This window comes from Myotis brandtii, unplaced genomic scaffold (assembly GCF_000412655.1).
Source record: "Myotis brandtii unplaced genomic scaffold, ASM41265v1 scaffold916, whole genome shotgun sequence".
NCBI classification, from domain to species: domain Eukaryota; kingdom Metazoa; phylum Chordata; class Mammalia; order Chiroptera; family Vespertilionidae; genus Myotis; species Myotis brandtii.
Window position 1 is genome coordinate 331071 of NW_005371774.1, and position 12790 is coordinate 343860.

At 41.3% G+C, this 12790-nt stretch overlaps 1 long non-coding RNA gene across 1 annotated transcript; it reads left to right on the forward strand.

The window, feature by feature from the left end:
- Window positions 1-570: 570 nt before the first annotated feature.
- LOC102245308 lies at window positions 571-12523 on the forward strand. Its single transcript, XR_314674.2, has 3 exons — window positions 571-749; window positions 9140-9202; window positions 11505-12523. It is a non-coding gene; the product is annotated as an uncharacterized LOC102245308 (long non-coding RNA).
- Window positions 12524-12790: the final 267 nt, after the last annotated feature.

Genomic DNA, 12790 nt, shown 5'->3' on the forward strand with positions numbered 1-12790 from the left:
CACCCACATGGCCACAGATAAGGTTATGTACCACAAGATGGGCCAATAAGAGAATTACCTGTGATCAATATGGGAGAGAGATGTTCTCTTAGCTATTTACTAATTTGAAAGGGTATAAATCTGAGGGTTCTAGGAGCTATCTTTCCCGGCATAAGGACACAGACTCATTTTGCAGGAGGCCAAGCAGAGGCAAGCAGACTGAGAGATTCAGACAGAACCTTGAGAGTATTGTTTGAGTCACAAAACCTAGCTATGCCTAAAGCCAGATCTACCCCTGGAAATACCCTGTAATTGGAGCTAATAAACTCTCTTTTCCCAGCATGCACTGGGATGTAGACTGGAGGTAGGGGTCAGATGAGCTCTGTTTCTCATTGCAAGTCCAGAAGAAAGCCCTCAATTTGAGCACAAGGCCAAAGGAACTGTGCTTATCTTAGAAACCGCAAGGGCAAGTTCAGTTCAAGGACCGTAACCAGGAATAGACGTCTGGAGTTAGTTACTAGTTAACAGTGTGTAAACTCAAATAGAACATCCATCCACTAGGATTGTGGGGATAGTATATGTCCAGGAACTCCCAAGCCTGATGAACACTGGTCTGTGATTGCTCCAGACCCCAAGGCAAGTCCCAAGTCCTGCAATTTTGCTGAGAGGAAGTGGCCACTAAACCAACTCCCTGGTGGGGAGTCTTCCTTCCTCCACACCCTCCTCAGAAGTGGCCATGGGAATCCTCGACAAGGATGTCCCAGCAGTTGGTAAGAAGCGGGGCAGGTGGGTGGGCTGACCCAGAGACTGACAGCTCTGCCTGGGGCTGCCCCTGTCCCTGCGCTGCGGAGCATGGAGTGTTTGAGGTTTTCCCTTCTCCCTGTTGCCCAATGGGAGACATAGAGCAATGTTTCTGTTTGCCCTTTGTCATTGGGTCCCGGGAATGTTGAGGGTGGTTAAACTTATCTTTTAGCTGTGGGCTGCCAAATCCACGAAAGGCTGCTCTGGAGCCTGATGACGGAGGAAAGCACAGCACCCAGCAATCCTGGGCTTGGGGTTGGATGTGACAACTGGACATGATTTTGGTTTTTACAGCTTTTTTTGTTTAAACAGTCATTGCATTATGCTAGTCAGGGGGCGTTTGTAGCATCCCATTTATGGGAAGAAGAGTGATTTTGTTTGTCAAGCTACCTTCCCAGGAAGGACTTCCTTCTAACTTCCTGAGCTTTTGGAGACTCTAGCAGTCAAGACACTCCCACCCGCCCCACCAATGTGGCTTCGTTGGTTGAGCATCTTACCCTGCACCTGGAGATTGTGGTTCCATTCCTGGTCAGGCATATGCCCAGGTTGTGGGTTTGATCCCCAGTAGGGGGCATACAAGAGGCAATCCATTAATGTTTCTATCTCTCTTCCTCTCCCTTTATCTCTCTGAAATGAATTTAAACACACACACACATACACATTTTAATAAACACTCCCTATTTTCATTACACAGAGATAGAACCCAACCCAGGCTGGCCAATCAGACCCCATTTCTCTATCCAGAGGGATTGGTTCAATTTTGGACATGTGACATAAGCAAGGCCAATCATGATTGACAGATGAATATTGGATAAGAGGGGTCCTCTTTATCCAGAAAATGCTGAAAAAGTAAAAGCAGCTTCAAATTCAGCAGTCGACCCTCTTTTCTTACAGGCTCTTCAGTCCTCGTACCATCAGGGATTTTTCACTAGCTGTTTCAACTCATGAAAGCCTGGAGCCTCAGATCATCAGTTTTCCTTTGACCCATGGCATGAGTTATTTAGACGATATGTTTTAATTTTCAAATCTTTGCATTTTTTGTTGTTACTGATTAACTTCATTGCTTTTGCTAGACAATGTGATTTGTATGAATCTATGTGATCGGTATGTTCGATGCTTTGAACTTTCTTTAGATTTGCTTTATACACTTGCATGTGATCAAATTTTATGGAATATACCTTGGGTGCTTGAAAAGAATGTTTTCCTAAATTGATTTGTGCAGAGTTCTATGTAAGTCAAGCATTATTTGTGTTGTTCAAATCAACATTCTTACTGACTTTTGTTTTTTATCTACTTGGTCTGTAAATTACACAGTGGTGTATTAACATCTCCCATTATGATCATGAGTGAGCTAATTTTTCCATGTTTTTATAATTTTTTTCTCTTTTTTAAAAAAATCAACAATTTTTTAGAGCAATTTTAAATGCACAGCAAAATTGAGCAGAAAGTAAAGAGATTTTCCTTATACTTGCTGCCCCCACACATGCATAGCCACCCCCAATATCAGCATCCCCCACCAGAGGGGTACAATTATTGATTTTATGCTGACACAATACCACCCAAAGTCCATTGTTTACATTAGTTCTCTCTTATTGGTCTATATTCTATGGGTTTGGATAAATGTATATGTATCTACCATTATGGTATCTGATAGAGTAGTTTCACTGTCCTGAAAATCCTCTGTGCTCCAACCTGTTTATCCCTCAATCCCCCCCAGCTCCTGGAAACCAGTGCTTTTTTTACTGTCTCCATAGTTTGGACTTTTCAAAAATGTCATGTTGTTGGAATCATACAGTGTGTAGCCTTAGTAATATGCATTTAAGGTTCTTTCATATCTTTTCATAGCTTGACAGCTCATTTTTTTTAGCATGGAATAATATTCTATTGTCTGGAATATACCACAGTTTATTAGTATTTATATATCTAGGATGCATCTAAAATTTGGAAATTATGAATAAAGCTGCCGTAAACATTCTTGTGCAAGCCGGTGTGTGAACATAAGTTTTCATCTACTTTGGGTAAATACCAAGAAGCACAATTTTGGATTCCATGGTGAGGGTGTGTTTACGTTAAGTTAGGTGGTGAAAAGCCACCTGTCTTCCAAAGTGGCTGTACCATTTTACATTCTCACCAGCAATGTATGAGAGTTCCTGTTGCTCCACATCCTTGTCGAAATTGGTGCTGTCAGTGTTCGGTTTTTGAATATTCTAACATGTGGAGTGGTATTTCATTGCCTTAATTTACATTTCCCTGATGACATATGATGTGAAGCATCTTTTCATATGCTTGACATCTATATATCTTATTTGGTGAGGTGTCTGTTAGGGCCATTTTAAAATTGGGTCATTTTCTTGTTGTTGAGTTTTTAGAGTTCTTTGTATACTTTGAATAACAGTTCTTTGAATAACAGATGTGTCTTCTGCAAATATTTTCTTCCAGGCTGTGGGTTGTCTTTTCATTCTCTTGACAGTGTCTTTCCTAGAGCAGACAATTTTAATTATAATGAAGTCTAGCTTATCAATTCTTTCATGGATCATGCTTTTGGTATCACATCTAAAAAGTCATCACCAAACCCAGGGTCATCTACCGTTTCTTTTATGTTATCTTCTAAAAGGCTTATAGTTTTGCATTTTACATTTAGGTCTCTGATCCATTTGAGTTAATTTTTATAAAGATTGTAAGATCGTATCTGCAACCAGTTTTTTTCATATGGATGTCCAATTATTCTACCACCATTGAAGAGAATATCTTTTTTTCCACTGTATTATCTTTACTCTTTTGTCAAAAATCAGTTGACTAAATTTATGTGGTGGATTTCCAGGCTCTCTATTCTGTTATATTAATTTATTTGTCTATTCTTTCGCCAATACTATATTGTTTTGGTTATTATAGTTTTATAGTTAGTTCTGAAGTTGAGTTGTGTCTGTTCTCCAACTTTGTTCTTCTTTTTCCATATTAAGTTGGCTATTTTGGATCTTTTGCCTTTCCATAAAAACTTTAGCATCAGTTTGTTAATATCTACAAAATAACTTGCTAGGATTTTGATTGAGATTGCATTTAATCTATAGATTAGATTGGGAAGAGCTGACATCTTGACAATATTGAGTTTCTATCCATGAACATGGAATTTCTCTCCATTTATTTGGTTCTGTGCTTTGATAGCATCTGTATAGTTAATGGCTTTAATCTCCTCCTCCAAATACAAAGGCTTTAGAATACCTTAATTCTACAAAGGCCTTAGAACACTTTCACTCAAACCACTCTCTCCCAAATTATATGCTATTTCTGCCCAGAATTTTAGTTCTTCTTAAACACACAATTAGAGATGATGATGATGATGATGATGATGATGATTGTATATAGTCGTTTGTTTATATTTCTCCATATGTTTATAATTTTTGTTGCTCGCTTTTCCTTCTGACACCTTACATTGTTCTTCTGAACTAATTTTTATTCTTTTTTTAAAATGTATTTTTATTGATTTCAGAGAGGAAGGAAGAGGGAGAGAGAGATAGAAACATCAATGATGAGAGAGAACCATTGTTTGGCTGCCTCCTGCATGCCCCCTACTGGGGATCGAGCCTGCAACCCAGGCATGTGCCCTTGACTGGAATCAAACCCGGAACCCTTCAGTCCGCAGGCCAACACTCTATCCACTGAGCCAAACCAGCTAGGGCTCATTTTTATTCTTGAAGTGTATCTTTTTAAGTTCTATCAGTCAAGGGTCTATTGGTGGAAAGTTCTATCTGAAAATGCCTATTTTCCTTTTGTTTTCAAATAAGCATTTTTCTAGATATAAAATGTTACTTATTTTCTCTTAATATTTTGAAGACATCAATGAATGTTTATTGGCTTCTGTTTTTATGCAAGTCAACAGTTTATCATTCTTTGTCTTTTTTTCTCTGTCTTTATGATTTCTTTGTCTCTAGTGTTCTGCGATCTTACCATATAGCTATCTAAATATAAATTTCCTTTTATTTTTATTGCATGGGATTTGTTGGGCATTCTGGATCTGACAATTTATGTCTATACTAGTTAGAACTCGATTAAGCACATGTGACAGAAATCTCAAAATAAATAGTAATTTGTAAAAGAAGGTAATTTCTCACATATACGTAGTTAGATGCTAGACAATATTTGGCTGTTACAGGTCTTTTACCTCATTACTCTACTGCCCTATAGCCCACAACTTCCCTTCTCAAGGTCCAAGTTAGCTTCTGGAGATCCAGCCCTCACATCTGCATTATCATAAGTCATATGGTACAAGGGAAGGAGGGCTTGCTCTGTTTTCCATAAGGATTCTTCCCAGAAGTCTTACACATTTCTTTTTATATTTCAATTCCCAGAATTTAGTGCATGGCCATACCTACATGCAAAGGAGGTTGGAAATTATGCAACTTTAGTAGGTGACATTGCAACCCCAAATAAATCTGTGGTTCTGGCATAAAGAAGAGAAGAACAATAGTTGTTGGGATAAACAGCTAACAATCTTAATATAGTCCAATTTATTATTTTTCTCCTTTTCAGTTAGTAATTTTTGTGTCATGTTTAAAAATATTTGCCTACACCAAGTATTATCCTAAAAGATTATTTTTTAACCTTTCACATTTAGAGTTATAGTCCACCTGGAATTGATTTTTGTGAATGATTTATTTTGTCAGGATGTATTTTGTCCCTTTGGCTATTCGATTGCTCTAGAAAAGAACATCTTTTCCCCTTGTCTCCCGCTTTATTGCAGGTGCCACCTTTGTCATCAATCAGGTGAACATATATGTGTTGATTTGCATCTCCCTGATGACTAATGATGTTGAGAATCTTTTCATGTGCTTATTGGCTATTTGTATATCTTCTTTGGAGTAATGTATATTCAGATTCTTTGCCCATTTTTAAAAATTAGGTTATTGTCACATTATTACTGAGTTGTAGAAGCTCTTTATATATTCTAAATCAAGTCCTTTATCAAACATCTTATTCGCAAAGTTTTCTCCCATTATTTCTGGACTGTCAATTCTATTCCATGGATCTGTCTACTGTTGCACCAGTACCCACACTGTCTTGATTACTGCAGCTTTATAGTAAGTTTTGAAATTAGAAAGCATGAGTGCTCCACTTTGTTCTTCCTTTTTATTATTTGGCTATTCTGGGTACAATTGGTTTTGGTGTATTACCTTTGTATCCCTCATCCTTGATAAATTTATTTAATTTTTAAAAAATATATATTTTATTGATTTCAGAGAGGAAGGAAGAGGGAGAGAGAGATGGAAACATCAATGATGGGAGAGAATCGAAAAAAGTGGTAAACAGAGGAGACCAAGATGGCGGCATAGGTAAACACCGGAGACTGCTGCCGCAAACAACCACTTCAAAAATACAACTAAAAGACGGAACGGACATCACCCAGAACCACAGGAAGGCTGGCTGAGGAGAGACTCTTCAACTAGAAGGAAAAATAACAGCACACCGAGGCTCAGAGGAGGCGCAGTGTGGAAAAAACTCAGGTGCGGAGGTGCGCGCGCAAAGCGGGCTGGTGGCTGAGAGCGCGGTTGTCGTTTTCGGTCAGGGGGGAGTCTCAGACTCTGAGCTCCAGATACGGGCGAATCGCTGGGGACTCGGACCCAAACGGGAGAAGCGGGAGTGTCTGGCATCAGTTGGAAGGCAGCTTTCCCTCCGAGGTTTGCAGCGGTTCCGGGGGTTCTGAGAAGCAGAGCCTCTGGGAACAGGACTGAGGGCACCATAACGGCTCCCTCCGCCCGCCCTGTTGAGCCCGCCCCGCCCAAGCCCTGCGCAGAGCCATTTGCCAGATCGCCTCAGGCAAAGGCTAGATTAGCACCTCCCCAGAGGACAGAAGTTTTCCGCGGCAGACACAGCTGATTCACACAGCCAGTCGGCCTGGTGGTCAAATCCCTCTAGTATTAACTACAACAATCAAGGCTCAACTAGAACAAGACTGCGCACAAAGACCACTAGGGGGTGCACCAAGAAAGCATAAAAAATGCGGAGACAAAAAAACATGACAGAAATGGAGGATATAGAGCTAAAAATCGCAATTTTGAGGGCTTGCAAAAATGTGCTAGAAGCTGTCAATAAACTTGAGGAGAGAGTCACGAAAACTAATGAGACCCTCGATGCTATGATAAAGAACCAACTAGAAATTAAGCATACACGGACTGAAATAAAGAATATTATACAGACACCCAATAGCAGACCAGAGGAGCGCAAGAATCAAGTCAAAGATTTGAAATGCGAAGAAGCAAAAAACACCCAACCGGAAAAGCAAAATGAAAAAAGAATCCGAAAATACGAAGATAGTGTAAGGAGCCTCTGGGACAGCTTCAAGCGTACCAACATCAGAATAATAGGGGTGCCAGAAGATGAGAGACAGCAAGATATTGAAAACCTATTTGAAGAAATAATGGCAGAAAACTTCCCCCACCTGGTGAAAGAAATGGACTTACAGGTCCAAGAAGCGCAGAGAACCCCAAACAAAAGGAATCCAAAGAGGACCACACCAAGACACATCATAATTAAAATGCCAAGAGCAAAAGACAAAGAGAGAATCTTAAAAGCAGCAAGAGAAAGAGACTCAATTACCTACAAGGGAATACCCATACGACTGTCAGCTGATTTCTCAACAGAAACTTGGCAGGCCAGAAGGGAATGGCAAGAAATATTCAAAGTGATGAATACCAAGAACCTACAACCAAGATTACTTTATCCAGCAAAGCTATCATTCAGAATTGAAGGTCAGATAAAGAGCTTCACAGATAAGGAAAAGCTAAAGGAGTTCATCACCACTAAACCAGTATTATACGAAATGCTGAAAGGTATCCTTTAAGAGGAGGAAGAAGAAAAAGGTAAAGATACAAATTGTGAACAACAAACATGCATCTATCAACAAGTGAATCTAAGAATCAAGTGAATAAATAATCTGATGTACAGAATGAACTGGTGATTATAATGAATCAGGGACATAGAAAGGGAATGGACTGACTATTCTTGGGGGGGAAAGGGGAATGGGAGATGCGGGAAGAAACTGGACAAAAATCGTGCACCTGATTGGCTGCCTCCTGCATGCCCCCTACTGGGGATTGAGCCCACAACCGGGCATGTGCCCTGACTGGGAATTGAACCATGACCTCTTGGTTCATAGGTTGACGCTCAACTACTACTGAGCCATACCAGCCAGGCTAAATTTATTTAATTTTAATAATTTGTTTAAAAATTCTTTTGTATTTTTTTAATCCTCACCTGAGGATTTCTAGAGAGAAGGGGAGGGAGGGAGGGAGGAAGAGAGGGAGGGAAAGAGAGAGAGAGAGAGAGAGAGAGAGAGATTGATATGAGATAGTGTTGATTGGTTGCCCTTCATCTGTGTCCCGACCATGGATTGCGCTGTAACCTAGGTATGTGCCTTGACTGTGAATTGAACCTGCAACCTTTCGGTATACAGCAGTGATGGCAAACCTATGACATACGCGTTAGAGGTGACACGCGAACTCATTTTTTTGGTTGATTTTTCTTTGTTAAATGGCATTTAAATATATAAAATAAATGTCAAAAATATAAGTCTTTGTTTTACTATGGTTGCAAATATCAAAAAATTTCTATATGTGACACGGCACCAGAGTTAAGTTAGGGTTTTTCAAAATGCTGACATGCCGAGCTCAAAAGATTCGCCATCACTGGTGTACAGGATGATGCTCCAATCAATTGAGCCACACGGGCCAGGGCTCTTTTGAATTTTCTATACACATAAATGTATCCTCTACAAAAAACAACACATATTTCTTCCTTTCTGTTTGGTCAATCTTAATAGATTCTTACTTCTCTGTCACACTTCTTAGTATCTTTTATTTTTTTAAACATTTATTTTCTATATGTATCCAATCATTTCATATCTATTGTCTTTGGGGGTCTGATTCTGCATATTGTTGTTTCTGCTGACTCTAACTCATGGTGGCTCTTCTCTTTAAATATTTATGATTTCTTTATTGTTATCACATATTTCTCAGTGTTTTATCTGTTGTGATGTTTTGAGGTGTGAGTTGGGCATGTGCTCCTCTTAGGAGGATTTGCATTTCTTCTGCCAGGTGCCTGGGGTACTACCAACCTGGTACTCTTATACACTAAATGTTTAGCTTTGAATTTGTAATTACATAAGGAGTGTGAATTCCAGCCCTTAAAACAAATGTGAGTAGGCTTATGATTAGGAATTAGTAGAGGAGATCTTTTTTCCATTCAACTCAGAGCCAAGACCTAGACAGAACTTTGAGGGTGGGATGTTTTTTGTTTTGTTTTTTTCAGTCACCTTTCAGAGGTACTGGCCTGAGGAGTCCTTGATCCTACCTTTTATCCCACACAGGTCCCGGAGTTTGGCTCCTGTTCCCAGCTCTAGGCCCCCTAGGGATTGGCAGATATCTTCAGGGTGAGTTCTGACTTCAGCATTTGCTTACCTCTGTATTTGAGTTTTCTCAACTTGGGCCTCTGAGGATTTCCCTTGCTTTCACACTATTAACTATTAGGGTCATCAAGAGGAATGCACGAGGCCGAAAGTGGTAAAGAATTATAAATTTATTAGGTCATCTGGAAACCATTCGGGGAATCAGAGATTTTTAAGGACTCTAGGCGGGCTTTCTCTGTGCGGGGAATTCCCTGGGTGGGTCCAGATCCTGGGCAAATCCGGAGAGGAAAGTTACTGGTCTTAGCAAATGGAATGTGATCTAAGCGAAAGGGAATGTCAATTGCAAAATGACCTAAAGGTCAGTTTCCTAGGGGAGGGGGTATCAATTCAATTATTTGATAAGACCTAACAGTAGCCCTACATTTTAAAAGCTGTTTTTAAAAAAATATTGTATTAAGTATCTATGAGTACTCTTCATTGGCAAGGTTTCTCTGACATCTCTGCTGGGAATAAGCACTTCTGGATGGCTGCTCCTCGACAAATTCAGCTCCAGGCTGATCTGAGCATGTCCCAAACTGTCAGCGGGCTAGAGCTAGTCAAAAAGGCCTATTGCACAACAGATTTACTTTAAAAAAAATATTTTTATTGATTTCAGAAAGGAAGGGAGAGGGAGAGAGACATCAATGATGAGAGAGAATCATTGATCGGCTGCCTCCTGCACACCCCCTACTGGGGATCGAGCCCACAACCCAGGCATGTGCCCTTGAGCATAATCGAACCCGGGACCCTTCAGTCTGCAGGCCAACGCTCTATCCACTGAGCCAAACCAGCCAGGGCTACTTTTTAATAAGATAGTTGTGGTTGAGCATAGAATTTGTTCCCTTCTGATACAGTTCATACAGAGAATTTGACGATGATCAGTTGCTCTCGACTGGAGGTAATTTTGCACCTTTCTTCTGCCCAGAGGACATTTGGCAAATATCTGAAGACATTTTTTGGTTTTCACAGTCAAGAAGGGGGTGCCACTGGCATCCTGGGAGAGAGGCCAAAGATATTGCTAAATATCCTACAATGTCCAGAACACCCTATACATAGACAGCAAAGATTATCTGGCCCCAAGTGTCAATAGTGTCAAGATTGAGAAACCCTGGACAATAATTACAATGCCTTTTTTTGTTTTGTTTTGTTCACCCTCACTGGAGGATATTTTTCCATTGATTTTATTATATTTTTTAGAGAGAGTGGAAGAGAGGGGGAGAGACACACAGAGAGAAACATCGATGTGTCTCATATCGATTGGTTGCCTCCTGCACGCACCCAGATCAGGACCAGGGATGGAGCCTGCAAGCAAGGTACATGCCCTTGGCAGTCAAACCCAGGACCCTTCAGTCTGAGGGCCAATGCTCTGTCCACTGAGCTAACCCGGCTAGGGCTAAGTCTCAAGTATAGGGATGACTGCTTTTTTTTTCTAACTCTTTTGGCTTAGATATAAAAATTTTAAACGTTTGTCAAAAATTAATGAAAGAGAATGAACATTCTCTTTCCATGCTACCATCTGTTGAACATCTTTTCTGCCTCAGGCACAGTGCTAAGTATATTAATGAAGACAATAACATTTATTTCATCATATTCTCCAGAACTTTAGTAGTGTTTTTGGTCAAAGGTGGACATAAAGGCTTCAGAGTACATGATAGGTGCATTGCAATTTTCAAGTAAACTATGCAATCCAAAGCAGAAACCGTTTGTATTGAGTTCTGCCCTTGGCAGTCAAACCCAGGACCCTTCAGTCTGAGGGCCAATGCTCTGTCCACTGAGCTAAACCGGCTAGGGCTATAATGTTGCTTATAAGTACAGGGATGACTGCTTTTTTTTTTCTAACTCTTTTGGCTTAGATATAAAATTTTTAAATGTTTGTCAAAAATTAATGAAAGAGAATGAACATTGCTACCATCTGTTGAACATCTTTTCAGCCTCAGGCACAGTGCTAAGTATATTAATGAAGACAATAACATTTATTTCATCATATTCTCCAGAACTTTAGTAGTGTTTTTGGTCAAAGGTGGACATAAAGGCTTCAGAGTAAATGATAGGTGCATTGCAATTTTCAAGTAAACTATGCAATCCAAAGCAGAAACCGTTTGTATTGAGTTCCTAGGCACGAAAGTATGTATTATTTCAAAGCTGGATTTTAGTTTGATCAACATGTCACAGTGTGGTTGACATGACCACATACGTAAACACAAGCCTGGCGTTCCCCCTTCAGCACCGTGACTCAGGCTGCAGATAGCAAGCATTCCAGTGATCACTCTCTGGGTCTCCATTGCAGATTCTGCCTGTCTCAGCCTGTGATGTCTTCCTTGCCGGGCCTCCCTTTCAGGGAAAGGAGAATTGCTTAAGACTTAAAAACTTGCTCAGCAGCGTCAAGTCCACTTGCCTAGTAAGAAAGGGCAAATCTTCACAAACATAAGGCCATTTGACCTGAAGAGTCCCATCCCACAGTATTGTCCGGGGCAGGGGACAGGGATGCTGACTGCTGGCCTCGATCCTGCTGCTGCTGCTGTCTTATTCTCCAGACCCCTCGTTCTCAGCTGGACCGGCTGTCCTCCCTGAACCCCGTGGCCTCCCCGCCTGGTGAGCAGGTCTGCCTGGTTGTGGTTCCTCCTGGGACTCCCACTGCCACCAACTGGGCCACATCCTGCCGAGTCCCTAAGGAGGGCCCCATTCACAGAGAAGGGCTTACTCTGTACTTGGGCAAAATAGGTTTGACAATCATAAAAAACCTAGAAGTGGGCAAGGCAACCTTACCCCACCCCCTGAGGACTGGGATAATGGTTGAAGTACAATAACTAGTCCATCATGGACCACAACTAATCACACTAAGGGACCAGTGTCTCAGGCTCCCTTGAAAGGCAAAGCACTAACCCTTTAGTTGCTGGATCTGAGAAGGCCCAGGAGAGGGGCCTGAGCTGCAGGGGGCGTGGCCTTCAGGGGCTCCTGACAGCAGGTGTTTAGCAGCTGGTACGGAGGCATTTCAATACCAGTAGGTAGGGCCATCGTGGTGCCTTCCAGCGATGTGCATTGTTTACTCTACCAATGACTTCCGTGAAGTGGCCAGCGACAGCAGTCACTGGCAGGATTATACAGAACTGGAGTGGGTTCAATGACTGAAAAGACAGCTTGTCTGCTAGTTGCCTAAAATAACATTACTAATGGGTATCAGCAAACTATGCATGATCAAAATGGGGAGAGGGACAATCAGCCCCCAGCAGCATTTCCCTGTAACCTGGGGTTTGAGAAGCACTGGAGGCTGTGGGTACTGGTTTCTGTCCTCCAACTCTGTGGTGCCTTCAGAATCTCATGCTTTGTCTGGGGCTAGAGACGTGCTCTTCCTGACCAATATGTCACAGTCTCTTCAGACCCACGGTCTGAGGGCTTGACAAGCCCTGCTTCTCAGCAAGGGACCACCATGGAACAATAGTTGTGTGTGTGTGTGTGTGTGTGTGTGTGTGTGTGTGCTTCTCAGCAAGGGACCATCATGGAACAATAGTTGAGTGTGTGTGTGTGTGTGTGTGTGTGTGTGTGTGTGTGTGTGTGTTTCTGTGCTGTGTGCCA